The 27,089-nt window shown below is 48.8% G+C and overlaps 1 long non-coding RNA gene across 1 annotated transcript; it reads left to right on the forward strand.

Annotated features, from left to right (window-relative positions):
- The first annotated feature begins 177 nt into the window (after positions 1-177).
- LOC136308265 (uncharacterized) lies at positions 178-6,205 on the forward strand. Its single transcript, XR_010726084.1, has 3 exons — positions 178-667; positions 5,764-5,935; positions 6,020-6,205. It is a non-coding gene; the product is annotated as an uncharacterized lncRNA (long non-coding RNA).
- The last annotated feature ends 20,884 nt before the right edge of the window (positions 6,206-27,089 follow it).

Here is a 27,089-nt window from a genome sequence, read left to right on the forward strand (position 1 = left end):
CCCCCGGGAGGGGGCAGATTCAGTACTACCTGGCGAAGCCCCGCCCCTTTCCTTTCCGGGCCTCACGCCTCCAGGCTTCAGCACCCACTCCCCGCCCATCCCTCCTCCCTCCGCCCCGCGAGCCTCTTCCCCCCCCCCCTACCCCTCCCCAGCTCCTGAATGGAGAGCCCGCAGCTCGCGCCCAGTCACGGGACCGCAACGTCACAAAGAGCAGAGTAAACAGGACGCTGGGCGCTCGCCGCCAGGCCCATTCATAAAACCGAGACCGGGAGGAAGAGGGAGGAGGCCTCGGACCAGCGAGCAGGCTGAGCGCCCGGACTTTGTGAATGGAGCGCGGCGGCGCCTCTCGCTGTCCGCCAGCTCGCACTAGTTCCCGCCGCGCGCGATCTGCCCTGCACAAGTCACCTTGCAGCCACTCCACTCCGGCTCTGGCGTTGGACATAAAACGATTAGCCGGCCGAGAAGCCGGCCTAACCGAGGCCAGAGGTCGGGTTTGATCTCTTTTTACCTCCATGGTCCCTACCCCCCACACCCGCCTCTTAACATCCTTGCAGGCCTCCTCCTCCCCCGCACCACCGTAGCGGAGAGTGCACCGTGGCACCGCTGCCGGATCCGCAGGGTCTGGGACCTCCTCGCCCCAGGCTTAGAGGGCGTTCGGCCCAGCTAGGTTTGCTTTTTCTTTTTTCTTTTTTCATGTGATTCGTTTGACGTTAGCTAATGCATTAGCGTGATCGATTTTCATTAAGTCATTAAATCAGCTTTATAGCTTCCCGAGAACTTGGGCAAGCCCCGACTTAGAGGATGTAGGAGAACGCCCTCCAGCCCCGAAGTCCAGTAATGGGAGCGAGGTGTTGAATCCATTGCTTTACGACCCAAAGGGAGGCATTCATTCATTGCCGAAATGTTGTTGCTATGGAGACAGGCAGGGGTGCCACTCCCGTCCACCCTTCCTAAAGATGTTTGTTTAACCCTGATGGGCCCAAAAGCCCGATGTTTTTGGCTTTTGGAAAAGTCCCCACCCCATCTTGCACACGTGCGAATTGTCTTCTCAGGAAATGACAGGGTCCACATCTGGTACGAAACTGGACCCTGAAAATTTTACGTGCTCAAGGATTTGATAAGCCCTGGGGCCAATTCAGGTCTCTATTTCCCTCTTTCCAGGTCACGTAGCATTTCCCCACCCTCAGGGTTACTTATTCGTTACATTTCCCAGAGGCTGCTTTTGGCAGGAGGCTTGTACTCATCGCAACGGGGACAACACGACAGAAGCCCAAAATTATTCGCCCGATATTTTGCCCCGTCTTGTGAGAGTTAACTAGCGAGGGGAAGAAGTGCAGGATTCTCTTGCGGCCTTGACATCAGGGTCGAGTCTTCCACTCCAGGTTCCTGTGGAAGCCCGACCCAGGCACCGAAAACCCTTCCAGCCCCTCCCGCCCCCACTGGCTTCCCGCTCCGCCTTTGTTCCCAGCGAGTAGCACTCCTGATCTCTCACCTCCGGCCCCCAGGGCCACCTCTCTACTTCCCTACGGGGCCCTCAGGGATTCTCCACTTCCGAGGCCTACAGCCCGTGCTGCTCTCCCACTGCTCGGGGCCAATCTCCTGACACACACACCCCCATCCCAGCCTCGGGAATCTACTTTGTACCTTGAGCTAAAATATGGCTCAGCAGGGCACTGCACCGATCCTGTCTCTGTTTAGAGTGTAATGTTGTTCTTCATACTTTTGGGGCATTAATTTTAATCGCTTCAAAAAGCATTGCACTAAGATATTTATTTTGACCGCTGACTTTTTGGTGCCCCTTAAATTTTGCGCCCGAGTCGCGTTGCTCACTCTAGTACCAGCCCTGGAAGGAGCCACAACTGCGTATCAACGAAGCCTCGGGGCGGCTGGACTTCGGACTCGGGGCACTCCGGGTGTGAGGTTAATAGAGGCTCACTGCTGGGCCTCTCCGGTGAGGAGGGGTTTGTATCCCTCCGAGGGCAAAACGGGCCGCGGTCCGTTTCTCCCGACTGACGTGGCTGTGAGGCTCGGTCCAAAGCCCCGCTCTCCCTGGTACACCGGGAGCGCGCCTTTCCTTGTCCGGGTAGCCGCGAAATTCATTCCCTGCCAGGCCCGCTGGCCGGGCCCTCTCCCGGCCCAAGGAACCGCTGACGTCTTCACAAGGACTTGGACAATGCATATCTTTGCAAGAGCCTCTCAGTCGCAGGCAGGTCCAGGCCAATTTCGCGCTTGTCGCAGGAACTGGGGAGATGTCCCTGGACCGCACTGGCCGGGTTCTTCTAGCCTTTGTCTCCCCTGAGCTGGGATCGCCGCCCCACCCCCGCCCTGTGCTCACGTGGCCCGTAAATAAGTCAAGTCCGGGGGGAGGAGAGTGCCCACGGAATAACGATTTGCTTTCTGCACCTGACAGTGATCCGTGGTGCCAAAACCCGTAAATCCCGCAGGCGACTCACAGGGAAGAGAGTGTGGGCGGGCGCGTGTGAGTGATTGTGCATCCACGTGGGCGTACCCGCGCCTGCGCGCCCGCACGCTGCAAGGGAGCCACAGCTTCGCGCTGAATGGATTTTAAGCCAAGAGCCGCTTTAATTACGAATGCGAAGGCTTGATTTTTAAAGAGACTGTTTTAAAGTCCTTTCTCCTCAACTCAGGAATTTTCTGTCAGTTGTGTTTCAGTAAATGAGATTTAAATTTTGTATCCATCCGGATCCTTTGTAATCGCCCTAGATAATTTTTGTTTTAATTTTGGTATTGTAATTGTGTGTGGGCCTTTTGGGACACAGTTAAATGAATACAATGTGCGGGCTATTTGATACCGACTGTAGAGAAGGTAAAACTTGTCTCAGTTAGTATGCAGGCTGGGGGCGGGGGCAGGGGGTGGGGCACTTAATCAGTTTACAAGGGAACTTGTGAAACAGCTTGTCAATAGATTTTGAAGGAAACAAAGACACTTGGAAGGAAAACGTTGTCATTTCAAAGTTAATTTAATTAATGGAGGCATATCTGCAGAAGTTGAAATGGGATTGCTCAAGGAGAAACATTTTATTTGTATTACAGTAAAACTCTGGGTGAAAATACTTTAAAAATTCACTATGAATTTTTTTCACTTCTTTTTCATCAGTCCTTAGACCGACCTTATTAGTCACTGTCAGGCCTGGCAAAACCTATGCTCTTGTTTAAGAACATTTCTTTCCAATTAGGAAGTTGTGTGATCTGGGATTTAAAGCTCAGAGTAGGCTCCCCAGAGAGGATGTTTACTTCTATTCCAGTTTTGATGCCAACCTCTGACTCATTGCCCTGTCCCAAAGTGCCTAAATAAAACTTGCCTGAAAAATCATTAATGAATTAATCAAGATGGCAATGGTAAGAAAGGCCCCGTAGATTCCTCTTTTCTGAGATGAGAGGATGCCTTGCTCATTACTCTCATCTGGAGCAGGAATGAGCCCTTTTGCATTTTCTGTGAGCCATAGGCTAGGCTTCTTAGATCAGATGATGGGGAATAGGATTGCTCAAAAGAACTGATAAAGGGAACCCTCAAAGGAACAGGAAGGCTATCTCCTGCTACTGTCAGCAAAGGAGTCTGTGTCTGCTCTGTGCTCCTAAGCAGCAAGTGTCGGTGGAGTTGAGGAATATGTATCCTTACCTGCCCACCTCTGGCCATCAAGTGAGGACTCAAAGCAATGGATAGTCTGCACCATTTAGACTGAACATGATCAAACAACCTCAAAAAACATAGCATGAAGGGTTATTTCAGTCCTGCCTTTGTCACAGATCTCTTCAATAGCCTCCATCTATTTCCAATGCATGTTATTAAACCATAGAATGATTTAAAATGCTAGGTTTCTAACCTAGGGTCTCTGCTGAAAAGTTTACTATTTTGCTTCATCGTGTGTGTGTGTGTGTGTGTGTGTGTGTGTGTGTGTGTGACAAAGACAAAGAGAAGCAAAGAGAGGGACAGATAGGGACAGACAGAAAGGTAAGAAGCATCAGTTCTTTGTAGCTCCTTAGTTGTTCATTGATTGCTTTCTCATATGTACCATGATAGGGGGAGCTACTGCAGAGTGAGTGACCCCTTGCTCAAGCCAGCGACCTTGGGTTTCAAGTCAGTGACCTTTGGGCTCAAGCCAGCAATAGTGGGGTCATGTCTTTGATCCCCCGCTCAAGCCAGCGACCCCACGCTCAAGCTAGTGAGCTCAAACTCTGTTCTTTTTCTGTTCATATTTTGCTCATAAAGAGCAAAGTTGGTATTTTTTATTTATATGTTTAGTCAAGTGATAATGTCCCATGCAAGTTCTTCAGTTTTTCAAAGTCAAATCTTGGAAAACAAATATTTGTCTAAATAGAAGGTAAAATGGGCTCAGTGAAGCCTGGCATGTGGAAAATCCGGGATCAATTCCTGCCCAGGGCACACAGGAGAAGTGCCCATTTGCTTCTCCACCCTTCCCCCTCTCCTTTCTGTCTCTCTTTTCCTCTCCTGCAGCCAAGGCTCCTTTGGAGCAAAGTTGGCCCAGATGCTGAGGATGGCTCCATGGCCTCTGCCTCAGGCGCTAGAATGGCTCTGCTGCAATGGAGCAACGCCCCAGACCGGCGGAGCATCACCTGCTGGTGGGCTTGCCAGGTGGATCCCGGTCAAGCACATGCAGGAGTCTATCTCTCTGCCTCCCTGCTTCTCACTTCAGAAATATACCAAAAAGCCAAAGGGGGCTCAGTGTTTTTTGTTTGTTTGTTTTTTGTAACTCTAGTTGTGAATGTTTTCCTATTTATTTAAGAAACATATTAAATTTGATAAGGGAGGCCCTGGCCAGTTGGCTCAGTGGTAGAGCGTCGGCCTGGCATGCAGGAGAACCAGGTTTGATTCCCGGCCAGGGCACACAGGAGAGGCGCCCATCTGCTTCTCCACCCCTTCCCCTCTCCTTCCTCTCTGTCTCTCTCTTCCCCTCCCACAGCCAAGGCTCCATTGGTGCAAAGTTGGCCCGGGCACTGAGGATGGTTCTATGGCCTCTGCCTCAGGTGCTAGAATGGCTCTGGTTGCAACAGAGCAATGCCTCAGAGGGGCAGAGCATCGCCCCCTGGTGGGCATGCCAGGTGGATCCCGGTCGGGCGCATGCAGGAGTCTGTCTGACTGCCTCCCAGTTTCCAACTTCAGAAAAAACAATCCCCCCAAAAAAGTTGATAAGGGAAAGAAATTTGAAACATTGAGTGTGCTTCAAAGAGTTTATAATCTAGTGGGTCTGGTCAGGGTATGTTATGGCAGGAAGGATCTAATGAATGGCATTAGAGAAGAAGAAGCCAAATGTTAGAGGGATGCAGTCAAGAAAGGAGTTAAACTGCATTGTGGGATTAGGGAAATGAGAGAAAAGGTCCGCTGTGAATAAAGTGCAGTTCATTTACTTGCATGTTATCCTTGACTTTTCTTTCTTTTTTTTTTAATTTTTTAATTTTTATTTTATTTATTCATTTTTAGAGAGGGTAGAGAGAGAGAGACAGAGAAGGAGAGAGAGGAGAGAGAGACAGAGTGAGAGAGAGAAGGGGGGAGGAGCTGGAAGCATCAACTCCCATATGTGCCTTGACCAGGCAAGCCCAGGGTTTCGAACTGGCGACCTCAGCATTTCCAGGTCGACGCTTTATCTACTGCACCACCACAGGTCAGGCTATCCTTCACTTTTCTTATGTTTCTATTCTTTATTTTTTATTCCACATCTGATATTTGTTTTGTCCTTGTGCCTCATATTTTTTCTTTCACTTATGAGCTTTTCTTTTCCCCAGTGGATTTGCCTGCTAAAAATAGATGAGTGGTTGATCTGAAGCTGCAAAGGAGCCAGGCAAGAGGTTGCAAAGGCTCTGTAGAAAATCTATGCCACGGACAGTGAGCCAACCTAGATACGAGAGGACCCAGCTCCACGCCCAGCTCTGCAGCTCTCATCATCATGTTGACCAGGTCAGTTGTTCCATGCTGTGCCTTAGTTTTAACATCTGTAAAATTAGGAAAAGGTATGTAATTATTATTTTTCCTTTTTCCCAGGACAACAAACTGTCTAAGTCATCTTTCCAAGGATAGAACAGTAAACATATTTTCCAAACCATGTTGGAGTATGGAATCAGAAAAGACTTTTGGAGTTGTGAAATGATTTAGATTAAAACTCTCACTGAAAAGTAAACATTAAGTCACATTTGTTTATTTATGTTCTAAAGCTTTTATTGAAAACAATAAAACAACCCCTAATTCAGACTATCAAAGAAAATCTGGGGCTTTGGAGCATTATTTCTTCATTGATGAAACAGTGAAGAACAACTTGACAGTAAACCCCTGTGGCGCTGCTGTTGGCTGCTGCAGCCCCAGGTCATCATTACGCGCTGATGTCTCAGTCCTGCACAGTCTTTCCTGCCTGACAAGTGTTTGGAGTGTATGTCCTGCCTTTCAGGTGTTTTAGTTATTCTTCGCCTCTACATCTTGACCTTATTGAGGTCTTTTTGTGTAATCGCTGGTTAATTCTCATCATAACTGTAGGGAAAGAAATAAATCTTCTTCTACCCTCTTAGGTTTATATATGGGACCTGCAAATTATACTGACAAAGACAAGTTAACAAGAGGAAAAACAAATTATAAGACTCCTCTTTCTCTAGTCTTGAATTGGTTAGCCTCTTATGAGTGTACTTAAATTTAATTGTAACTCTAGTTTGGTCCTGGGAGGAGGTGAGTGTAACATCCACCTATTCTGCCACCATCTTGGATCTCTCCAAACAATGTTAATTAAAAATTTTTTTTTTTGTTTTTACATCTGCACAGAGATAGAAAAGAAATGAAAACCCAAAGAAATAGTTAGTCTTGGGGTCATTTATGCCATTTTAAAAAAAAGCAATAAATTATTAAGATGTGACTAGACACAAAAAAGGGGCTTTAAGCTTCTAGAGCTGATAAATTATGGGAAGGAGAGTAAGAAATAAATGAGTGACAGTAATGATAGATAAGTGTTATTTAGTAAAGTTTATTTATGTAGACTCATCTTTGTTCCATCACCGTCTCTGATAATAAGGGTTTTTCTCTTCCCACTAGGGAAAAAGAAGACAGCTGCACAAGGGGAATGTATAGCCTGCTTTAGGCAGATGGGAAGGGTGGTGGAGAGCTCTTCTTCCTTTTTTGACAGAGACAGAGACTCAAAGAGAGGGTCTGACAGGGAGGGAGAGAGATGAGAAGCGTCAATTCTTCATTGTGTCTCCTTAGTTGTTCATTGATGTGCCTTGACCCGGGGGTTACAGCAGAGTGAGTGACCCCTTGCTCAAGCCAGGGACCTTGGGCTCAAGCCAGTGACCTTAGGCTTCAAGCCAGCAACCATGGGGTCATGTCTATGATTCCATGCTCAAGCTGGTGAGCCTTTGCTCAAGCCGGCAACCTCGAGGTTTCAACCTGGGTCCTCTGTGTCCCAGTCTAACGCTCGATCCACCGCATAGAGCTCTTCTGTCTGCTTGTCCTAATTGTTTATGAAGGGGATCAGAATATGCCATTCTGATTCCCTTTACAACCAAATCACAGCTTGACGAAGTGGTCAGCAGTGCAAAGAAAGGTGTTAGAATTTCTGTTTGAACTTTGCTTGGATGAGAAGCTGGTCCTATTCAGTCAACAGTGGCTTTAGAAACCTGTAGTTCTTTAGAAACCCTAAAGTCCTTACTTCTGAATTTTCAGGTAACTAGAAGGATTTATTCACTGTGGGAACCAATAGTTCCTAAATATCCATTTTTAAATATTTTAGCAAAAACCAAAAGGCCTGTGACACTGCATGAGGTGGATCAATTCACTCCAGTTGAAATAATGGTTTTCTGAAGTGAGAGTATGAACAGCCTTTCTGTCCCAGTAGAGCCCAAGCTCCACGTCAGTCAGGCGTCCCTGATTCGACTTCCCCGGGCAGTGGGACACTCCTGCTTATCAGCAGGGCTGGCAGCCTCTTTGAAACTACTCTTGAGATGGCTATGAGGATGCTACTGTTAAGTGCCACTGGATAAAAGACACGACCGACACACAAATTAGTTGCATTAATCACACAGGCAATTTATTACTCACAAATCCTTTTGGCATGCCTGGGTACAGCTTAAGGGGGCCCCGTCGGCGTGCTCCTCTCGGCTGGCTTTGGTCAGAGCTCAGAGTGGCGTGGAGACAGTCCACATCAACGTTGGAGTCTGGGCGACTACGCAGCAGGGAGCCCCTCAGCTTTAGTACCCTTTCTGGCCAACGCCTTCTAACAGGTGTCAATCTATCACTTCAAACCACCTTTTTTGGGAGTTCCTCACAGGGAATCCCCTCTATGTCAATCTACTGAAATGTTTACATTAAACCACTTTTTAAGATGTTTTATTTCCATTAATTTACAAAGTTAAAGTAAATAACACCAAGCCACTTCTTATCTATGTATAACTTCACACACACACTAACTGGGCCCTGCTTGTAAGTCAGAGTCTGTTTATCACATTCAGAGTTATGGCACCCAGCCACTATATTAATTCCTATTCAAATGGCCTAACTTTATTTAATTTTAATAATTATTTTAAATATAATTTTAATTTTATATATCTTTCCATATTTTTATATTACTATATATTTATTTACTATAACCTTATATTACTAGAACACTCTCCCAGCTAGTTGGAATCCTCAGATTAGCCAGCATTAGAAAGAACAAAAGATAAGCAGAGGTGAGGAGGAGTAAAGGGACTCCGCCTTCCACCAGAAGCTTCTCAGGGGGCCGCCATTTTGAGATGACTTTTGCAGAATGGCAGCCCCTCCTGCTCAGGCACCCCATAGTCCCACACCTGCCTCAGTCATTCTGTACCAAGTTGCTACTCCTCTGATAATGTCAATTTTTCTCTATATGATTTATTTTTTGTGTCATCCAGTTTTTGCCTTTAAAAAAAAGTCATTTGGACTGTCTATAATCAATATACAAAAGGAATGTAACTAAATGTGCTCTATTCTTTTCCCAGTAAGAACTGTAACCTCTTTCTACCTTTTCTGTTGGAATTAGCATAACAGTCCGCAGGATCTATTCACTGTGGGAAATACCTAGGGTCCTGTTTAAGCTGTGGTTAATTACATCCTGTTATTTATCCTATCTCTTGGGGCCTAATTAGCCACCACCAAATGCCATTTCTAATCTACTATATTTCTCTCCCCCCATCTTAACTCCCAGTGTTCTGTGCCCCTTTTCTCACGGGGTCTTGAACCTCCTCACCAAGTGACAAGGGAACAAGGTCTATCTTCTAGGCAACTAGGGCCCCTTATTCAGGGCCCTTTTGGATGCCACCCTGAGTCAGAGCCATGTCCCGTCCAGACCTGGGTTTCATCTGGAGCAATGAAAATAGACATGGGCTTCGGAGCTGGGCAGATGTGGTTGTCGTTGTTGGTTCGGCGTTTAGCAGCTAGGGGACTCTGGGTAAGTTCTGAACTTCACTTTCCATATCTTTTCTATGGGAATGTTACTAATAGCTAGACTAATTATTGGGAGTGTTATTCAACAAATCTTATTTCCTTTCTTTTAGAGAATTTTTTAGAAAGCTAAGAGATGCCTATGAGGCAGCATTTCTGATTTGTACATTATTTTCTTTATGGAGATGCAACTGGCAAAAACCCAGGTGCATTTGAAATCACAAGTAGGTTCTGGTGTCATCAGACCAGGCTCAGTGGTCCAGTTGTTAACCCAGGACTTTTCCCAGTTTTTTGCCCATCAGCCAACATGACAGAAAAGGCTCTTGGATTCTTTCTACTGCTTCCCGTTCTCCTGGACTGCTCCATGTCCCCCGCCTCCCAGCCCCCTTGATGTGTCTCCACACCACCCTCCATTTATCCAAGCACAAGTCTCACTGTATCAGAAACCTTCTGTGGCCACTTCAGCAGGAAAGACAATTCTTCCCTCTTCAGGTTTCCCAAACCTTTACTGCCTTTCACTCATTTATTTCTTGCTGTTTCCTGCACAGTGCCTGTCTTTTTACCAGCATTATGTGAAAATGTTTTCTTGATGCAATGGTAGCCTCTAATTCCACGACTGGGCAACCTGTCTGTCTGAGTCCATTCAAGTTGCTATATCAAAAATACCACCGACTGCATGGGTTAAGCAGTTCTCTTGCCTGGGAATTATGTCCAAGGTCAAGGTCCTGGCAGATCTTGTGTCTAATGAGGGTTTGCTGGTTTGCTGATGGTCATAGTTTCATTATATCATCACATGGTACCGAGCAGAGGAAGCAAACTGTCTTCTGATCCTTCCTTTTTTAACCAAGGGTGGGGGAGGGAGAGATGAAAAGCATCAACTTACAGTTGCATCACTTGAGTTGTCTATTGATTGCTTCTCATATGTGCCTTGGCCAGGGGGCTCAAGCCAAGCCAGTGACCCCTTTGCTCAAGCCAGAAACCTTGGGCTCAAGCCAGAGACCTTGGGTTCAAGCCAGTGTCCATAAGATCATTTCAATGAGCCCATGCTCAAGCCTGGGAATTTGGGGTTTTGAAATTGTAACCTCAGCATTCCAGGTTGATGCTCTGTCTACTGCACCATCACCGTTCAGGCTCTTCTGTTTCTTCTTATAAGGGCACTAATCCCATTCATAGGGGCTCCACTCTATGATCTAATAACTCCTGAAAGGCCCCACTTCCTTCCATCACAATGAGGGTTAGGATTTCAATGTACAAATTGTGAAGGGCTAAACACATTTAGTCTATAGCACGTAACTTGCTTCTATATTTAGTTTCTCTCATTTTTCCAGAACAGAATTAAGTAATCTTAACAATTGCAGCAAATTTGCATTGTAACCCCTGTTCACACTATCTGCCTTGCAGTACTGTAAAATCTGTTCTTGGATCTTGACAACACTTCTATAATCTTCAGGTCAGAGCCATACACAGTTGGAACAGATACCTGTTAACTTATTATCTTGACTGTGTTCAGAAAAAAATGTCATGAACACTTTCATCTTTCCACTGTGCACTCCCAGCCTCTCTGTTACATTTGTGCTCCTCACATTGTTTCAAACACTCTGTAGGCTTTACCTATTTCACACCATCACTGCTGCTGACTTCTCTGGCCACCATTTCCTGCTCCTTTTATGTGGTTTTGCTGTTTGCTGCTGGGGTACTCAGGGCCTTAGGTCGTTGCTCTAGAGACCCACCCAGATCCTCAGCCCCGGACTAGTCAGTCTGCCAACTACCCCAGGCTTCCTCAGCTCCGTGCCAAGTCTCAAGAGCTCCAGGCACTTTCCAGCCCTGCCCCCAACAGGCAGGTTCAATCCTTTCGGGTTTAATCCTCTCACGTGCTTTGCAGGCACTTCTGGCCAAACTAAGTGCTTCCGCTCAACTGAAACACAGAGGCGGTCATACTGAAATGTGTTGATGTGTCTAGATGACTGTTGAGAGCAGAACCGAGCTAAAGGGTGTACTTCCTGGCCTGAGGCGTAAACACTACATATATTTTTTCCTTTTCAGAAGGGATATTTTTTTATGCTTGTAATGAAGTGTGGTCAGAACATATTCTCTTCTAGAATAGCAGGTCAGGCGGAGGTTTTTCCTTCTTTTGTGTTATACATGTGAATAAAAATAGAGAGTAAACAAGAATGCTGTTAAATATTTTACACATATGCCAGTAGATGCAATTCTAGAACAGACTTCTGGGGTAACTAACTGTTCTTGGCTGAAGGGGAAAGGCAGACCATAGAAGCTGTTCCAGTTGTGAGGTTAGGTACAACACAGAAATAACTTCTAAAATTATCAGAATTTCCACTTGGAAGTTATCACGTTTGAAGACTAGCAAACTACAGAATGCTAAGAATATATATATTTTTTCAGTCTTACTGATGAGGGCTCCTGTTTTTGCTTCTCCTCTGCAACTGACGGAAGAGTCCAGAAGGCTGCTGGAGAGAGCTCCCACCTTCCCTGCTGGGCAGCTCTGACAGGTCCTTTCCTTGCATAAATTCCCCAGGGCCGTGTGCTGCAGAAATGAGGCACATGTGTGTGGGCATGCATACACACACACACATACGTACATGAATGCATGCATGTGCATATGTGCATACATACATGTACATGTACATCTGCATATAAAAGTTACTTTTTTTCTGAAATATCTATTTCGATCCTCCCACTCTATCATTGGGCTCATTTTTAAACCATCCTTTTTGTTCCTCCCCCAACCCTCTTTGTGTGAGTGTTAACTCATCTTTTCTTGTGACAGAATTTATTCAAATTAAATGCCCCCCCTCAAAAAAAAAATTCAGGTGCTGATTTTCTTCCGCCAGCAGTCTGGGTTTTCGCACCCGTCAATGCAGCCTCAGTTAGCTATTAGCCTGGAAGGTTCGCAGCAGTCGCTGGGTGATGATCGACAGCGAGAATGGGGAGGAACGGGATGCGCCCAGGAGCGAGGCATCTTGTGTTCTCTGTGATCATTACAGGAGAAAAGCAGTTGGTCAGATTAGGCCACAGAAAGAAGTGCCTGGCATCCCACCCAGTCAGTGCCTGAAGGTCAGCTGTGCTTGTGTCTGTCCACCTGACACACGTACACGTCCTGCTTTGAGGAAGGCAGAGGTGGTAGTTGCTATGACCGTTAAAATGGAAAGGTGGCTGACAGAGGCATGAACATACGCTGAGTTTTGTGGCCGAAGTAGCCCATTGGTTAAGGGTTCTGTGGACACCAGCAGTTCCCCACCCTCCCTGCCAGCTTCCTGGATGAGATCCACTCTGCAGATAAGGCCGTGTGATCCCTGCACGGGGGCTAGGAAACAGGGACCGCAGGGAGCGGGCACATGTCTCCGTCTGCACGGCTGCCGTGACAAAGGACCAGAGACCGAGTGGATAAAACAACAGATATTTATTGTCTCAGTGTTCTGGAGGCCGGAAGTCTGAGATCAAGGTGTTGGCAGGGAGCTTTCTTCTGGAGACTCTCTTGTTGCTTAGTAGGTGGTGGCTCCTCTCGGTGTCCTCACATGGCCTTTCTTCCGGGTGTCTGTGTCCTAATTTCCTCTTCTCATAAGGGCACCAGTCATACTGGATTAGGGCCCACTTCAATAACTTTATTTTAACTCAATCACCTCTTCAAAGAGCCTATCTTTACATCATATTCTGAGGAATGGATGAGTTAGAACTTCAAGATATGATTTGGTGAATTTTTCCCAGAAAGAGACATGAACCCCTCAACATTGTTCTTCCCGACATTCTTTCCCCAGGAGACGGTTTCGTGTGTTCTGGAGTCAGCCAAAGCTGGGTTTGTACCCGCTGGGCCCTTTCTAGCCATGTGACCTTAGGTGGGTTTCTTACTATCTCTGAGCCCTGATCCCCTCTGCTGTGCACCAGGCACAAAACACACACCTCAGAGTCAGCCCAGGAGTCAACGGGCTGATGATGTAAAAGAGCCCGGTTTGGTACCTGACTCAGTACCAGGTCCCCATGCCTTGCTTCTTGACTCCCTCACTTCTCTGAGGTCCCCAAGGAAATGCCCACCCAGAGATCTGACAGATGCCTTTATTTCTGATCAAGTGAGCCACTGCCAGCTGGCTCCATCACTATGCCCAGCTCGTGACATCTCGGAACCTCCGGGGAAGGACCTTGGTCTCCGGGCCCTCGTCTCTTCCTGGCCCCCACAAGCACACTGGAACCTGCTTTGTGCCCTGGACCCTCCCTGCAAGAGCTCTTTCCCCTGCTGGGCTGGGGGTGGGGGAGGGCTGGGGTGCTTCATCTCCAGGGACTCTGACTCCCATACAAGCAGGGGAGGGGCGGGGGTCGCCAGAGCGGCCCAGATTGGAATCAGAATGCTGGAGCCTTGGATTGAGACTGAGGCCAGAGCCACCTGCCTCGTTGTCAGCTGCCAGGGATTAGCAGTTTCCCAGGCTGGGCAGTGACCTATGGCTTGTCAGAAGCAATTGCTAAGAGCAGCGGCGGAGAGCAAGGAAGAGGAAGGACATGGGGCGGGCACCAGGTTCGCTGGGAGAGCTTGGCTGTCCTTGCTCTAGATGGCGGGGTGGGTGGAGGACGTCCCTGAAGACAGGGAAGGAGTTTCTCAATCAGAGGATTGTTGCAGGGCGGCTGGAGTCAATGCCTTCCAAGGGTCACCCCCACATCTCGCCCACGCTCACTCACCAGCCACTGAGGCTGGGGACCTGGTGGGCAGCACCCTCCGGCAGAGGAATGAGGAGAAAGAAGAGGTCAGCCACGTGACAGGCTTTGCGTGGGGGCAGCGGGGTTCTCTCCCGTCTGCCTGTCGCCTGTTCCTGTCCTTTCCCTGCTAGTTCCCATCTTCTCCAGAAGGTGCCCAGGGGAAGAGGCTGCCGAGGAGCGAGCCTGTTCTGCTTGGCAGGCGTAGGTGTTTGGGAGGTGCACCCAGAAGCACCCCTTTCTTCCCAGTGCCACAGAACAAGACAGAGGTTAAATACGCGCTGCCTGTTCCCCAGCTCCAGGTCTGCCCGAGCTCTGCTGGGGGGAGGGGAGGAGAGAGGGAGTGGAAAGGGGGCTTCCCACCCGCCCCCAGCATGTCCATGAAGACACAGGTGTCTCCTAGCGCCACTGTCCCCAGCAAGCTTGGCCTTGTGGCTGGAGCCTTTCCCCACCAGTTGGCAGGCCCCAGGGTTGGGTGGTTGGTTTGGGAGCCTCACTCTGTCTGCCCAGGGCCCAGGCCTGACCTCTCACCATGATTTCTGCTCCAGATCTCTCCTGGCCCGGGCTCTGGCTGCCTGGATCTTGTTTTCCTTGGCTGGGTCTGAGGGGGAGGCTGGAGGCTGCTCATGGAACCCTGCCTCCTGGACAGAGGGCTGTTCCTCCTGGTTGGACCCAAAGACCCTGCACTCCCAGAGTGACCTCCTTGGCATGTCAGTGCCCCAGTGCCCACTGGGGTGTGTTGGAGCAGCCATACTGACTGCTGCAATGTGCACTTCCTGCCCTTCCCTCCTCCTCCACTCAGTGGCCAGCTAAACCACGGTGGCAGGCCAGGCCGCCAGCTTGCCACTGTGCAGTCCCATCTGCCTCCTGGAGGAGCCCCCACGCTTGAGGATCTGGGAGAGTGGAGCCCCCATGCTTGAGGATCTGGGAGAGTGGAGCCCCCACACTTTAGGATCTGGGAGAGTGTCAGCACATGAGATATGCACAGCCGTGGGCTTTAGACTGACGGTGGCCTCACCCAGAGCCGCTGTGACTTCTCGCGCCCCTTCTTTGAGCACCTTCCTGGCAGACTGCTTGCTTGTCTCCCTGCCTCCAAGTCTCTCGGCTCTTCCTCCCTCTCTCCTGGTTACTGTGCTGTCTCTCCTGACTTGCCCCTGCGTCTTCCAGCTGTGGTGACTCCCACATACTGCTGCTGGAACTGTCTTCTCAAACACAGCTCTGACCCACGTCCTGATCACCAATGTTGATGACTACTGCCGGCCACACTCACGGGGTCTAAGGCAGAACCTCCGCCCCTTCCTCCAACAGCGCTGACCTTTCTTCTAGAACTGCCCTTCACCCTCTGCCTTCCCTGGACCAGCTCTGTACTTTCCTCCCTGAGGGCTTTGGCTCCTACTCTTCTCTCTGCCCTAAATGCCCTTTTCCTGGATCTCTTGAGACAGTCTTAGAAAGACCTCACCAAGCTTTGAGAGTGCACGTGCCCTCTGCGTGAGTCCCCACTCCACCCCCACCGGGGCCTTACGCACCCTGTCCTGGACCTGCTGAGCACTGCCCCTCACCTGCCCAAGGGATGCAAAACCAGAACAGTGACCCGCCTCAAGGGAGACGCCAGCCTCACTTCTGGGTCAGTTGGAAATGGAGACAAAACTTCTTTTCCACATTACCTCTGTCCCTTTCACTTCCGGTTCATGGAGACTTGCTGACCTTTCTTAAATGATGTGACCCTCCTTGCCTGAGGAGCACTAAATTCATGTCTGTGCATTTAGACCACAGTGGTTACCGTAGTTCCCCATGTAGACGCACCCTGTTTTGAAAAATTGGGGGTCTAAAAACTGGGTGCGTCTTATATAGATTTTTTTTTTTTTTTTAAATCTTCTAGATTTTTTTTTACTTGCATTTCCTTCTTTTTCATGCTTGTTTTTGCGCTCATTATTGAAGACAGTGATTCATCATCAGACACAGATGAGGACAAGCTAATGGATGGGAGTTTTGACAGGGATGAGGAGTTGTATGAACTCTATGATGAATAAAACTTGAATTCAGTAACTTTATATAATACTTTTATTTCAAATTTTGGGCCCCCAAATTAAGGTGCATCTTATACATGGGAGTGTCTTATACATGGGGGTAGATATGGTATTTTTGTTACATTGCAAAGCCAAATTCTATGTTTCCTTGATTTCCAGCCCAAAGTACTCCGCTTTCTCTGTGAACTCCTTCATTATTTTGTCTGTCCTCTTGAAGGAATCCCTTATCTTTTTTATTCATTCATTAAACAAATATGCAGGCATTGTTGTTATACCAAACACTGTTACTTCTGCGGGTTATGGCCACGAACAGGACAGGTAAAGATAAAAATCCCCGACCTCATGGAGCTTATATCATCTACAGGTAGAGATGGACAATAAACACAAGAAAGTCACATACATAGTGTGTTAGATGCTGAATACAGGTCGTGGAGAAAAAGAGCACAGGGGTAGAGATACAGAGCCTGGGAGGAGGGTAAAAATTTAAAACGGGAGGTCTTGGTAATTTGACCCATGCTGATTTGTATATGCTCAATTCTTGGGGTCTTTTGGGTAAATAATAGAAGGTACTAAGTTAGAGATAGAGGAGGGTTAGCCACTCCCCATAATGTCACTACTGTGGAATAAATAGAATGCATCTCAAACAGATTATGGTGTTTATTAGCCAAATAATGGTTATTGTAGCAGGTCCCAGATTGTTCATATAACCTATTCTAAATTACCAATGACAGTTCACATTTCTGAGGTTCTGGGCCTTCTAGTTGGGATCGCATACAACAGATCCTTCCAAACCAATGTCTAGATACAGGACAGAATAGGGAACAAGTCTTTTCTGATAGGCACAGGTTACAAGCTTCTGAATAAAATGTCTTTTCTACATTCTACCTGTCACTTTCACATTCAGTGATTCTTTTTATTTCATTTGATTTTAAATGTTACTTTTTGGGATTTTTTTAGAGAGAGGAAGAGAGAGAGAGAGAGAGAGAGAGAAAATGATTTTGTTGTTCCACTTATTCATGCATTCATTGGTTGCCTCTTGTATGTGTCTTGACTGGGGATAGAACCCCACAACCTTGGCATATTGGGACGATGCTCCAACCAAATGAGCACCCTGCCAAAGCCGCATCCAGTGATTTTTACACCCCATTTACGTAAGAGTAGAAGTGTTCCCAAGTCCCTAAATGACTGTAGCCAACTATTGGAGGCAACTCACAGATATCATTCTAATTTTACCAAAGAAAGCCAACTCTTCACTTTCAGTATGCCACTTAACATGCTTCCAGTTTCCCCAATAAAGGCCTATTTTTTAAGGTTAGTGTGCTAATTGGCAAAGTGTTGATTGTGACTTGAGATGCAGAGGACAGAAACTCTTGGAAGAGCAGTTTCGGAGTATGGCATTTCCTGGTAGAATGCCAGCAGGCCTTTCTTGATTGCTTGTTAACTGACTATGCCTAGAATTAAAACTGAAATGAGCAGGCACATGCTGACTATACTGAAGTGTTTTAAAGTAAATTACTAATATCATAGCAGATGTTGAGGGAAGACCTCAAACAGGAAGTGACCTATCGAAAGACTTGAAGGTGGTGGAGGAGTGAGCCATGCATCCTTTGGGTTGCATTCTGGGCTGAAGGAGGAGTGAGTGAGTATGCCTGAGGCAGGACTGCCTGACCCTAGAGAGGAACAGCCAGGAGGCCAGAGGCTGATGCTGAATCAGGGACGGAGGGAGTGAACAAGGGAGTGAACAGGCCCAGGTCCCAGGGAGTGCTGCCGGCCATTGGAAGTGAGAGGGGAGCCACTGGAGAGTTTTGCAGAGGATCAGGTTTCCATAGAATCAATGAAGTCACCTCGTGGAGAATAGACTGGCGAGGATCAAGGCCAAAGCGAGGAGAACAGTTGGGGACCTCCTGAAAGAGTCCAGGTGAGACTGACCAGGGCAGTGAGAAGTGGCCAGATTCTGCATTTACACAGAAGGTAGAGCAGCAGCATTTGATAATGGGCTGGAGATGGGGTGTGAGAGAAAGAAAGAACTCAAAGGGACTCAGGATGTTTGGGCTGAGCAGCCAGAAGTTTGGAGGTGCAGTTCTTGCGTTGAGGAAGACCACAGGAGAAGGTGTTGGGTTTCCGTTTAACAAGTTTGGAAGGTAGGGTGGTGATGTGGAGTATAGAGTTGGATCTAGGAGCTTTATATTCAAGAGAAAGGGTAGGTGGAGGTTACACATTTCAGAGTAGTCAACATAAAGATGGTGCTTAAAGCCATGGCCCTGGATGAGGTAACCCAGAGAAAGACAGAAAGTAGACAGAAGAAAGAAGAGGTTCAGGGACCAAGCTCTGAGACTCTCCAGCACTAAGAGTTCAGGGAGACGAGGAAGAACAAGCAAAGGAATCTGAGAAAGAGCCACTAACAAGATGGGAAGAACACCTGGAGGTTGTGTGCCCTGGGAACCACGGGAAGAAAAGACCAAGGAGGAGGAGCGATCACCTGTGAAGGGGAGGGGAGATCTGACTACTGGGTTTAAGAACAGGGGGATCACTGGTGTCCCAATGAGAGGCAGTCCATGCAAGCGGCTGATGGGGTGGGTTCCAGAGAGAACGGGATCAGGAGAACTGGAGGCAGGGGGTATAAACTGCTGAAAAGGGCAAGAGATAAGTCCCTTCAGGGTGCTACTTGCACTAGGTCAGTCCTATATTCCTTGATCATCTAATAAAGGGCAGGGAAGAGGGGCAAAGAACAAGCCTAGAGCCACGCCTCCCCCTGGGAGGAACCGCCCAGCCGTAGAACCCCACCTACCAGCAGTGATAGGTATTCTGGTAACAGATGGCACCAAGTTCTGGGGGAGAAGAAAGAAACAGAGACAACCTTTGGGGAAGTTCAGGAAAGTGGCATCTGATCTGGTCTTGAAGGGTGGGTTGTAGTTGCCAAGCAGAGGGCCGGGGGGAGGAAATTTGTTTTCAGCAGAAGGAAGAGTGTTGTCAAGGTGTGAGTGTGAGATATCTGGAAGACGTGCAGTGAGGATGGTGGGAACGGAATCTGTTAAGATTGTGACATCACCTGTAATGACCCTGTGTGGAATCTGAACTTTCAATCCATAGACAACAGGGAACACTGATGGTTTTGAAGTCTTGGAGTGACCGGGTTGGTTTGTTTTTGGTGGGAGACCCCTGGGTTGTAGGTACAGACAAGGCAGCGAGGCCCACCAGGAGTTTCTGCAGCAGTCTGGGCAAGACCAGAGGGACCCAGATGGGACATGCGTGAGGGAGTCAGGAGGGGAAGGATGAGGTGACAACCACAGGACCCAGTGCCTCTTGAGATGGGGACTCAGGGAGAGCAAAGCACGAAATGACTCAAGATTTCTGGCTCAAACTGGGCAGAAGAGTTGATTAATCTTTTTGTCTCCACGGTACTCAACACATAATAGACTCAATAAACTCATAATAGACTTGTTTGAACTCAAATATGAAAATCCTAAGAGTTTTGGAATCAGTGTGTAGCAAACCAGCCCACCTTCACAGACACACCACGTCCTGGTTGGTGGAGGCTGTCGGCGGCCAGGAGAGAGGCCGGCACTGATCTGGAACTCAAGTCTTCTTCAGGAGCAACATCAGCCATGTCAGCCAAGTAACCAAGCACGAGACACAAAAACTATGGGCAATATGTGACAGAAAGCATTACCTGTGTGACTCAGAGGAGATGGACTCCAGGAGTTGTTCAAAGAAGAGAAAGACCCCATGAGACTTCCGGTTAGGCCCTGAAGGGTAGAGGGGATTAGGACAGGCGTGGTAACAATGACAAATACTGAAGAGCTAGCTGCTCTAGGTTCTGTTAACCTGTTCATCCTCCTAGCGGGCCTCTGAGGTGAGTCTGCGATTCTGCCCAATTCCCAGATGAGGACGGTGAGGCACACAGAGCTGAGGGCACTCCTCGGGGTTCCCTAGTAGGAACTCACAGGGGAATGCCAGTGTTGTGACTCAGGGGTCTGGCTCAGGGGTCCTGTTTCTGAGTCTCCTCCCTACAGCCCCCTGGTGGGTACAGGTGGAGGGGGACAGAAATAGCACTAAAGGGGGCTCAGGTGCAAGTCTGGGGTTCAGTGACCGTTCTCAACTGGCCAGGAGTAGCCGTGCTGGGCAAAGCATGAGGCAAGGCTGCTGAGGGGACAGCTTTGACCGGCGGCCCTCAGCTACCCTGGACTGTCCAGCTGACTATCTAGGGGAGGGCCTTTCTGAGCAGGGAAACCACGGGGAGAAGCAGGAACAGGCGCCGAGAGGGGCTGCAGGTAAGAGAGCACAACCCCAACCCCAGCCCAGGGTGGGGAGTGGGGAGCAGGGGTGAAGGCCGGCCAAGGGCTTAGCAAACAGCCCGCGGCAGGAGGCTAGGACGGAATCCACCCCTGCAAAAGCGCCCCTCGGGGAGAACCAGCTCCGCCATCAGCTTGGCTGTGGGGAGCGGGGCTCCCTCTCACCCCCTGCGGGGCCTGAGCTCTTTAAGAGTTGGTCTCCCAATAGCAATGAATGGACTTTCAGAAGCAGGTTTTTTCCCTCCTTTTCATCACATCTTCTGGAGTTGAAAGAAGCAGCTAAAGAAGAGTGCACTGTGGGGGACCGTCGCACAGGCCCTCGACTCCCCCTCTCCTGCCTCTTACGTAACCGCCCAGCGCGGCTTCCGGCCCTCAGGCTCTGGGCTCCCCGTGTGCGGCTGTGCGTTTCTGCCCCAGCGGCTGCCCAGAGGGGCCTGGCCTGCGTCACGGCCCGTGCGGCTCAGCGCCGGGGACCGGGCTCCTGCTCACCCCCACCGCGCTCAGCGCCGGGGGCGGGGCTCCTGCTCACCCCTCCTGCACTCAGCGCCGGGGGCGGGGCCCCTGCTCACCCCCACCGCGCTCAGCGCCGGGGGCGGGGCTCCTGCTCACCCCTCCTGCACTCAGCGCCGGGGGCGGGGCCCCTGCTCACCCCCACCGCGCTCAGCGCCGGGGGCGGGGCTCCTGCTCCCCTCCGGGCTCAGCGCCGGGGGCGGGGCCCCGGCTCACCCCCACCGCTCTCAGCGCCGGGGGCGGGGCTCCTGCTCCCCACCGCGCTCAGCGCCGGGGGCGGGGCTCCTGCTCACCCCCACCGGGCTCAGCGCCGGGGGCGGGGCTCCTGCTCAGCCCCACCGCGCTCAGCGCCGGGGGCGGGGCTCCTGCTCACCCCTCCTGCGATCAGCGCCGGGGGCGGGGCCCCTGCTCACCCCCACCGCGCTCAGCGCCGGGGGCGGGGCCCCTGCTCACCCCCACCGCGCTCAGCGCCGAGGGCGGGGCCCCTGCTCACCCCTCCTGCGCTCAACGCCGGGGGCGGGGCCCCTGACTACCTGCAGCTCTAGCTCAGCGCCGGAGGCGGGGTGCTTGCTCACGCCCGCTGCGCTCGCAGAGCAGCTGTCCAGCTGTCGGTGGTTCAGCCGCCTCCGGTGGCCAGGATCCAGTGGCAGGCAGAACTGCCGGTCTAGCCCCTTTCCGCAGGCAGGCCCAGCTGCTGGGGAAGAAGATCCCTAACTAGTTCTGAAATAAAAACAAAGCAGTGCTACCGGTTCTTGCTACAAATACTGCAGGACTCCTCAATGGGTGGGGCTTGGCGCTCGGTGATGGAGGTATAACTGAACAGAACAAAGGAACAACTCTGCACTCCAAGAGTTCGCACTCTGTTGGATGAATGAGTGAGGGGAACTAGATTCTTAAGAATAATGCAAACGGGTGCAGCACTGTGGAAAGCAGTATGGAGTTACCTCAAAAACTTTAAAATGGAGCTCCTTATGACCTAGTAATTCCACTCCTGGAAATATAGCCAAAGAAACCCAAAGCACTAATTAGAAAAAATATATGCACCCCTATGTTTATTGCAGCATTATTTACAATGACCAAGATCTGGAAACAGCCCAAGTACCCATCAGTAGGTTAGTGGATAAGAAAACTGTGATACATTTACTCAGCCATAAAAAAAGAAGAAAATCTTACTTTTTGTAACAGCATGGATGGACCTGGAGATTATTATGCCAAGTGAAATGAACCAGTCAGAGAAAGATAAGTACCATATAGTTTCACTTATATGTGGAATCTGATGAACAAAATAAACTAACAGATGTAATGGAAACAGACTCACAGATACAGAGCAGACTGACAGCTGTCAGAGGGGATGGGGGCTGGGGGCTGGGTAAAAAACGGTTAAGGAATTAAGCAAAGGAAAAAAAACTTACACAGATAACAATGTAGGGATTGCAAGAGGAAAGGGGGGGCTTAGGAGATGGAGGAGAGTAGAGGGGGTAGATGGTGATGGGGGAGACTTGACTTGGAGTGGTGAGCACACAAAGCAATATACAGCTGATGTATTATAGAACTGTACACCTAAAACCCGTATAAGTTTATTAATCAATGTCACCCAAAAAAATTCAATAAAAAATTTTTTTTAATGAATTTCATCATTAAGATGGTGATGATGAGCATTGTATCATCCTGTGTTTTGTGGTCTCCACCTCTGCCTTCTCTCCCGACCTCATCCTGCCTCCTGGTTCTTGTCACCTTAGGAATTGGCATAGACTAGAGGAGAAGGCTCAGCTTAGATTCAGGTCTGTGGGCCTCTTCTCCTACCTGCGTAAGCTTCCAGCACAGCCTGCAGAAGATACATAAGACTTCCCTAAAGCCAATCTGGGGCAGGCCTTGCACGGGAAGACTTGAGATTTGCTCAGCCAGTTGGAGACAGGTGACTCAGAAAGGTCATCCAATGATTGCTCAGGGACAGTGCTTACTCAGTTTGAGCTGAGGTTGGTTCAATCTGTGGGTCCTGGGAAGCACATTTGTGAGCATAACTTGGCTGGTGGATTAGGAGACAATTACATTCTGAAATCCACATTCTCCGCTGCTTCCTCTGCTTCCCGTTTGCATCCCCGCTGGGCGACTGCAGGGGAGAGGACCTGAAGGAAGCTGAGGGTAGCTGGTGTGCTTAGGTGTAGTGCGCCTGCGCTCCATCATATTAGGGCCCCTGGAGAAAGCCCTGCAGCAGAGAGGACGCAAACCACAAACTGAGGGCAGAGGAATTACGCCAGGCATTTCATCTGCTCGGTATTCCTTCTTTTGGTCACGGCACCATGATTTCCCTCAATCCTGGTGGAATTGTCTAACAAGCTGTCTGCTTGCAATGGACTCGACCATCAAGCTGCCTATTAGACTCTTTCTTTTGAATAGACGTGAGGTCACCTGGCACAGATTTGGCCCAATGGGCCTGTTCATTTGATTCTGTCACTCAAGTCCCAGATGTCCTTGGTTCCTTGATTTATTCCATCCTTTCTCCGATTCTGGGAATGACCCTATCTGTCCAATATGTTTGTTTTCTTGCCTAGATTGTCCAAAGTTGTTTTCTGTTGCTGGCAACCTCGGAAGACTGAGTGGTTAGAAAGCCAGTTCTGAGGCTTGTCCTTGGACCTAATCCTGCACAGAGAGGCAGTGACATAGTACCAGTCTGGCTCCCAGGGTCCTCAGAACCCTGCTTTCCCCAGTGACGGCCCCGCCTGGAGAGCTGAGCAGGCAGAGCCACTCAGCTGCACTGTGATGTCTACGGAACAGCTCGCCTGTCCCCACCCTTCTGCGGTGTGGCCAGTGTTGCCATGAAGAACATTCCGCCATGGACCACACTTTCCAGAATATTCTCTTCACTTTGCCTGAGTCCTCCACGGAGAGGAGAGAGGTCCTCTCAGCGTTTGCGCAGCTCTGACTCCTTACTAGGCCAGGCTCCAAGTTGGCTGCCTCCTCCTTACCCCCTCTCTTCCAGACTGGCTCACCCCAGGGTCCTGGAGCAAGGTCAGGGCCAGGAGACCAGGAGAGAGCAGAGCCGAGAGGGAGGAGGCAGACGGACAGACTGGGTACAGCCCTGCCGCTGGCAGCTGGCAGGGCCGTGGTCAGCCTCTGCTCACTGTTGTACCTCCACTGGCCCCTCCCAGTCAGTGTTCCCTGGATGGCAGTTCTCGAAGTAACCTGCTCCGAAGGAGGGCAGGTTGCCTGGGGGCCCCCTTTTCCTCCCCGACCTTCTGTGACGCTCTCTCTCTCTACCTCCCTGGCGGATGCATTCACCATTATAGTTTGGGAACGCGCTGCCCAGGAGGAAGTCGGCGCTCTGCTTCAGTGTGCTCGAGTCGAATTTGGAAGACCAACAGGGATGTCTTTAGGAGATCCAAGTTCAAGATGAAAAGTTGGGCTAAATGGGTTCTATGATCCTTCCTAATTTGGGGTTTGATTATTCTATATGCACGTCTTACTTTTTTAACTTTTACAATAGTTTTATTGTAAATTTTTAAAGCATACAGAAAAGTACACAAGTAATACAATAAATAACAAACATAGCTGTAACCACTATGTAATCGTCAAATTTTAGCATTTTGCTGTGTTTGTTCTGGGTGCAAATTAACCCTGTGCAGATTTTTTTAAACTAAATATTTATTGAGGTATAATTTGCATATAATGAAGTACACAGATTTTGAATGTACAGTGTGGTAAGTTTTGACAACTATGTACATCTGTGTTAGCACCACCCTGGACAAGAGAATTTTCTCTATATATTTTTTCCAGTCTATCCCCCCCTGCCAGAGGCAACCACTGTCCTGATTTCTCTCACCATAGGTGAGTTTTGCCTGTTGAAGGACTTTATATAAAAGAATCAAACAGAATGAACTCTTTGGTAGCTGGCTTCTTTTGTTCATTGTAACAATTTGGGGATTCTTCTATGATGCTTCAAGTATCACTAGTTCATTCCTTTTTATTTCTGCGTAATAGTCCGTTGGATGAATACACCACAATTTATCTATTCACCCAATAATAGACTTTTGGATAACATATTTACCCAAAATGAAGGAGAACATATGTCTACAAAAAGAACTGTACAAGTATACCCATTGCAACTCTCATAAAAGCCACAAACAGGGTACTACCCAACCGGGCATTCTATTTTTATGTGAGCACCTTCCCTACCTAGCCACGAGGACAGGATGCTTACCTGATTCATCTGAGTAACCTTACAGTGTTTCAAACACAGGAGATGAATCAGCGAGTCCTTGTTAAATGGATGAAAGGCAGAAGAGGACACAGAGTTCTCGAAGCCTACCTAGTTCAAGAGCTGAGGGGAAGGACCAGCCCCGGTCAGCTCCGCGGAAGTAAGACAGAATGTTAGCAGGACAAATGTCAATGTTATGTCATGCCTGAGCCTCAGTGCTGAGCACAGAGCCTCGCACAGGAAAAACGCTCAGAATACATATGTTGAATGATTAAAAAGGAGGAAACAGAATGTGAAATGTTAAATTCACTACGTCCTCTTGCTTTTGGACCATCGTAGCCTTCAGAGCACCCTTGCTTTCCAGAAAGACACACCTTCCGAGTTAGAGGGACAAAAAGATCGTGTCAGACAGGGAGAAACGCCTGGAGGAGCTCTCTGGAGATAGGGAGGAGGAGCTTGCAGTTTCCAGACAAAAAGTTAAAATAAATTGGGTTCTTTCTCTTGCTTCCAAGCCCCGCACCGCATCTCTTTTATTCCTGTATGCGGTAGACCCAGCACAGGGTTCTTCCCGTTTGGGATCAGGAAATTCACCTGGAGAGCCCCGGGAAACCCACCATGTCTAGGATACATTGCCTCTCTCCCTTTCCATTGCTGCTTCAGGCTGAACATTTCAGATATTCATAAAAGCATCAAACAAAGCCAGATGATGATAGCTTTTCACTGACTCCAGTCAGGGGCTCTGGCCGTTCAGCTCTTCAAGGCTGAAGATGCGTAGTTGATTTTGCAAAGGGTGAGATACGTGGCCTCACTTCTGAGTGTTTGTTACAACTCAGGGATAAATATATTTCCTAAGTGACAAGTCTTAAAAATGTCAAGTCCTTCCAAGCAGGATCTAAAGGTGTTGAGAAGAGGCTTACTCGGCACTTAGATCCCAATGTGACTCATCATAGAAAGATTCATTACAAAGATCTAGAGATTTTTATCTACTGATGCCCCCACCCTATCAGTTGGCCTGGAGCTCATAGGCACTTCAGTTTCCAGTAAGTGGTATTAGGAAAAGGGCACTTAGGATTCCAAACTCTTGCATTCTTCCTGTTCTCTTCCAGCGACCTGTGGGACATCAGGTAAGACTGTTCCCTCACCTGTACAAGAAGAATGCTGGATTAGACCTTCTCCAACATCCCTTCCAGTGTGGAAACATGCATCTAACACCTCGAGCTCTAACCTGTGGTTTCACCGGCCTCGCCATCATAGATGCATCCAGGGAGACCTTCCCAGTGGTCTCTGGCAGTTAGCTCATGCACTTTAAAGACTAAGCTGAATGTCTTCAAAGAGCAACTCTTCATTCTCACTGAGGCAGTTTTCCTGCTCACGTCATGATGTTCTGTTTCTTTGAGTCCAATTTGGAAATGCTTTCAGTCAACTGTCAATGTGAAGGGAAAAAAAAATTGGGAAGATTTTTCTGCTTTATATCCTTGTTGATAATACTCACAAACAAGGCCCCACTGCCTGCAGAGGATGGTGGATGGATAGGAAATTCTTCTCCTTCCAGGTCTAAAAATAAGTATTTGTTGATGATCTGGACAATCTGCCTGAAACAGCAACAGCCTGGAGTCTTAACACATGAAAGACAAGGGTGCACCCCCCCCCCCCGCCCCCGGCTGACCAGAGCTAAAACAAAGCTGACCTTTTGTGAGGGACACTGAGAAACCCTTTCCGTGCTCGCTGTCCCCTCCCCCGGTTTCTTGGCCCTGTACTGAATCTTATGTGCGACGTCCCAAGTACATATTTCAACGGAGCATTGTTTATTTCCTGTTAGGACTTAAAGTGGATTATATATTCAGCCTGACCTTTAAAGAACTTATGACATAAGGGGGATGTTTAAAGATCCACTTTATAGACAATCCTGAAAATTAAAGGTAGTTTGGTCAATAAAAAGGACTTTCTTCCTT

The sequence above is a fragment of the Saccopteryx bilineata genome, chromosome 6 (assembly GCF_036850765.1).
Source record: "Saccopteryx bilineata isolate mSacBil1 chromosome 6, mSacBil1_pri_phased_curated, whole genome shotgun sequence".
Taxonomy (NCBI): Eukaryota; Metazoa; Chordata; class Mammalia; order Chiroptera; family Emballonuridae; genus Saccopteryx; species Saccopteryx bilineata.